Genomic DNA, 5,335 nt, shown 5'->3' on the forward strand with positions numbered 1-5,335 from the left:
AGAGCTTTTAGTACCGGTTTATCCTCAACGTTTAATCAAATCAAAAAAATTAGAAAAAGATTTTTAAACTAAGAAAATAAAACTAACTAAATGCTGAAAAATAAAAACAGATAGACAAGATGAATCACTTGGATCCGACTCGTGTATTAGTATAACCTTTGATTATTTTCGCACTTTTGCACTTGTTTAAGAGATTATCTTAGTTATTGTAGTAGGCCCCTCTTTTGAAGGCGATGTTACCCTCAACCCAGTAGTTTGAGTCAGCAAGGATACAATCCTAAAGGGTCGGATTATTGAAAGATAATTAATTAAGTTATTAATGCAAATTATGGTAGGCCCCTCTTTCGGAGGTGACGTTACCCTCGACTAATAGTCTGAGTCAGCAGGGATACAGTCCTAAATAGCCGGGTTATAGTATTAATAGTAGTTAACTTATGAGGGGATCAAAGAGTTTGGACCCCCGCCATCCAATACCTTTGGGTATTGAAGGAGGTCCTCCTAAATTTGACCCAGGTCCCTTGCAGGACCTCTAAACGCTGAACAAGGGCAAGACCCTTACCAAACCGTTCCCTTAACCCCCGACCAGGTAGCCAACATACCTCCATATAGACCGTGGAGATATGAATGGTGAAAATCTTTTATTTTATATAGACAGTAAAATAATGCCGAGACACCACGGACAAACGATAAGGAAGAATCACCTTCAACATAAGCAACTAGTTATTAAAGTCATTAATAAAAAACCAAATAAAAAGTGCAAAAGATTAAAAATAAAAAGTATCATACTAAACACTTGTCTTCACCAAGTGATGTAAGAGACTTAGGAAAACATGGCCTTGATTGTCAAGAACTCTAACGATCAATCTTGGATCCCGAGACGACTCACACACTCTATGATGGACAATGGATGATGGTGGTGGATGATGGTGTTGTGATGGTGGTGGGTGGTGGATGAAGTGTGAGAGAGGTGGTGTACCAAGGGATGAGTTGCAATGAAGCCAAGCACTCCTATTTATAGGCTGAACAGAAGCCTGGGCACGGCCCCGTGTCCGCTGGGCACGGCCCCGTGCCTGTCTGACACTATCTCTCCTCATTAATTGTAATTCACAATTACAATTAATGCGCCTGCAGTACTTTCGCCACGCCCCCGTGTTCACTGGGCACGGCCCCGTGGCCAGCAATAGAAGCTTCTACAGGTTTGTCTTTTCTGCTGCTTCTTGGGCACGGCCCCGTGCTCGCTAAGCACGTGGCGTGTTCAGTCTTCTGCCTTCTCTATTTTGCTTGGGAGGATGCTGTTGAGGGGTCGGGCAATCCACTTTTGTTACTTTTCTTGTATTTATGCTAGATTTAGCTGTCTTTTTGCTTCTTTTGTTAATTTGAGCTCATTTAATCCTGAAAATACAAAAGGAAGACAAAAACACACTTTTTCCAACATTAGTACTTAAAAAGGGTTAGTTTTATGCCTCATTTGATTTAATTTATATGTTGCATTTTACACACAACAAATATTCCCACACTTGAACTTTTGCTTGTTCTCAAGCAAAACTCTTTAATATGTGGCTTACACTCCCAAATGGAATGGGTAGAAGAGAAGGTTTTGTCTTGTCATAGAGTGTCGGGAATTCAAGATCTTTATTGGGTTTTATCTTTATTTATTTACAATCTTATTCGTCATGATTTATTAAAAACTTTTCATAAGGTAAATTATTTATTAAGGCATAACATACCTTTCTAAAATTCCATTTATATACAAGTTCACATACGTCACGGGAGAAATCACTCACAGTCGGCCGAAGGTGTATTTTTAGTGAATCACTCGAGAGCGGCATGGAACTTATTCTTACCATAAGCTTGCCAAGCAATCAATCCTCCTCCTTTTTAACTTTATACCTTTGTAAATATCAAGAGGACTTTTTGGGTGAAGGGTTAGGCTTGGGCTAAAGGTGGGTAGTTGGGTTAGTGGTTAGTAGAAAAGGGCGAAAGTCGTAAAAAGCGTCGGTTTTCGTAAAACATTTTGTTTTTGTGACTTTTTATTTTTTAACGAAGTATTTATTCAAACAAGCCTTTGTTTGAAGAGCTTTGTTTGTTTATTTTTAACTTCATTGTAAATAATAATTTTTTTTAGTCACACGAAAACCGAGCTTGTTACTAAAATAAAAGGTAAAAATAAAATTGGTGGGTAAGAAGAGTTTTGGGGTTAAGAAACGAAAAGGTTTAGGCTCAAAGGGGCTAACTAGGGGGAGTTTTTGGGTAGGTGAAAAGAAAAATAAAAATAATGGTGTTGAAAGAAAAAAAGGGTTAGTCCTAATGCCTCCATCATTTACTTACTTGGGTTTAAGTTGGTAAGGACGGGAATGAATTGTCGTGGCAAGTTCTAGAGTCGTAAGAACCAAGCGGCTATTCACACAAGAAACGAAAAATGAGCATTTAGCGTAAAGATGTATATTTGTATGCTCAATAAAGACTCAAAACTCACTTTTGTGGGAATGGGTTTTTATGTGATCAAGTATATATAATCGAATTTTAACTAAGCTTGTCATGCCGTTTCATAATTTTCTTATGTTGGTTCTTTTTATCACGACGCTATCGGTTGTAAACTTGTAAAAATATAACCTTGTTAATCTTAAAATTCCCAACTTAAACTTTAGACAAGTAAAAAAAATGAAAATTTTTGAAAAAATTTGGAGTGATTAGCGGTTCCAATAGAGTTTTGTGTAAGGCTTGTTATTAGGACTTGCAAAATTCAAGGTTTTAGCATCCCCCCCCCCCAACACTTAAATTACACATTGTCCTTAATGTGTCCCAAAAATAAATTTTTAGGTTGATTGAATGTGCAAAATGGTGTTAAAAGCAAAAATTTATGTTACTGGCAGTCTAGACACGGCCCCGTGGGGACCGGGCACGGCCCCGTGTTCAGGTGCCAGTAACAATAATTAAGGTAAAGAAAACAGAAGCTTGGACACGGGGGCGTGTTCAATGAGCACGGCCCGTGTCCAGTTACCTGAACTGGGCATTTGTCTGCAGGGTGTTCAGCACGGGGCCGTGTTGGCTAGGCACGGCCCGTGCTGAGCTTACTGTAATAGAGAAATTGTTGTCGGATGACCTTGTTTTTGTGCATGGGGCCATGTTTCTCATTTCCCTTGTCATCCTTGACCACCATGAGTGTGTTTTATTCCTGCAAATAAAAACTAAAAGATTAAACTTAAACTAAGGATAGTTCCACGGATTGCCTCCGTGGTGCGCCACGTTTATAGGGGTCCTTGGCTAGACCCAAGGCAAGGTTATATGTTTTCTGAGCGGGATGTTTTGCATCCCATGTTGCACCGTCGGAGAGCATCATCCAAACTCGAATCAATAACCTTCATGTAATTGACCGGATCATCGTCCTCTATTCTCTTCCCAACCCCGAACTTTACTTCATCATCCCCATATTTTAAAGTGAGTGTTCCGTCATTCATGTCTACCACTGCTTGTGCGGTGGTGAGAAATGGTCTCCCTAGTATGAGGGGGACTTCGGTGTCCTCTTCCATATCAAGTATGACAAAGTCGGCTGGGTAGACGAATTTGTCGAATTTGACTAGGAGATTTTCAACGACACCTTGCGGGAATTTGACGGATCGATCAGCAAGTTGTATGCTCATTTTTGTAGGACTCGTTTTTCCTAGGCCGAGTCTTTTGAACATTGATGAGGGCATGAGGTTAATGCTAGCCCCAAGGTCGGCTAGTGCATTACGAACGGGGGAGTCCCCGATCGAGCAAGGAATTGTGAAGCTTCCGGGATCGATTTTCTTTTGGGGGAGTTTGTTGAGTACGAGGGCAGAGCATTCTTCGCCTAAGTTAACTAATTGCAATGTTTCAATTTTCCTTTTATGAGTGAGGAAGTCCTCATGAACTTAGAGTATTTAGGCATTTGGGTTAGGACATCAATGAAAGGAATGTTAGCATGCAATTGTTTTAGTAGACTTTCGAATTTTGCGAATTGCTCATTGGTCTTTTGACGGATTAACCTACCTGGGTACGGAACTCGAGGACCCTTGGTAGGCTCTGGTGAGGGAGGGGAACCCTTCTCTTGTAGGGGCGGCGTTATGGTCTCCTCGGTAGGCGGCGGCGGGCCTTACGTAGGACCCACGGTGCGGTTCCGTAATGTTATGAGATGAACTTCCGCTTTTGGGTTTGTTTCGGTATTGCTTGGTAACGCGCCTTGTGGTCTCTCGGAGAAATTTTGTGCTAGTTGACTTATTTGTTTTTCGATGTTTTGAATACTAGCTTGTTGATTTCTAAAATTTGATTCTAACTGTAGAAACCTCTCCGAGTTTTTCTTTTCAGTGTCGAGATAAGGCGAGATATAGTATCTTCAAGCCCTTCTCGTCCACCTTGTTGTTGAGGGAAATTTTGTGACTCATTTCTTGGTTGTTGAAAGTTCGTTCGTTGGTTTTGTTGGTTACTACTATTGTCGGGTTCTCTCCAACCAAGGTTAGGGTGATTTCGCCATCCTTGGTTGTAGGTGCCCGTTGGAGGACCCGACGGCCTAGGTCTATTATCAATGTAGTCTACCGATTCTTGTTGATCGTCTGTTTCTTTCATACAACTCCAATTTTCATGTGGCCCACCACACCCTTCACAAGCCATAACCGAGACCATTTTTGTCATTTCCAATTTTTTTATTTTCGAAGAAAGGGCCTCGATTTGGGCTTGTAAAGAAGTGCTTTCATCAACCTTATGGGCGCCTGGGGCAATGGATTTATTGCCTCGCGGAGTGTGCCACTGAAAATTGGTTTGAGCAATTTCCTCAATTTGATTATATATTTCATGCGGGCGGCGATTACCTAAAAGTCCCCCGGTGCTAGAGTCAAGTGTTTGCCTTGTGTGTGGCAATAACCCATTATAGAAAGTGGATACTTGTTGCCATATTGCAAGGCCGTGATGTGGACACTTTCGCAATAGCTCCTTGAACCTTTCCCAAGTTTCATATAAGGATTCCCCGTCCTCTTGTGAATATGTATTAATCTCAGTCATTAATTTAGCCGTTTTAGCAGGAGGGAAATATTTATATGGAAATTTTTGGGCTAGTTCATCCCAGGTGTTTACCGATCCAGCTGGGAGGGCGTTAAGCCAAGCTTTTGCTCGGTCTTTTAGTGAAAAAGGAAACATTCGGAGGCGGATGGCATCATTTGATGCTCCATTGATCCGAAAGGTATCACATATTTCTAAGAAATTAGTAATATGTAGATGGGGATCCTCGTCCGCAAGCCCATGGAAGGTTGCGGAGTTCTGAAGCATCTGTATCAAATGCGGCCGAAGTTCGAAGTTATTGGCTTCAACATTCGGTGCATTG

General features: G+C 41.2%; 1 non-coding gene across 1 annotated transcript; it reads left to right on the top strand.

The window, feature by feature from the left end:
* The first annotated feature begins 4,915 nt into the window (after nucleotides 1-4,915).
* LOC118489464 lies at nucleotides 4,916-5,022 on the top strand. The gene has a single exon (XR_004887485.1). It is a non-coding gene; the product is annotated as a small nucleolar RNA R71 (small nucleolar RNA).
* The last annotated feature ends 313 nt before the right edge of the window (nucleotides 5,023-5,335 follow it).

The sequence above is a fragment of the Helianthus annuus genome, chromosome 17 (assembly GCF_002127325.2).
Source record: "Helianthus annuus cultivar XRQ/B chromosome 17, HanXRQr2.0-SUNRISE, whole genome shotgun sequence".
NCBI lineage: Eukaryota > Viridiplantae > Streptophyta > Magnoliopsida > Asterales > Asteraceae > Helianthus > Helianthus annuus.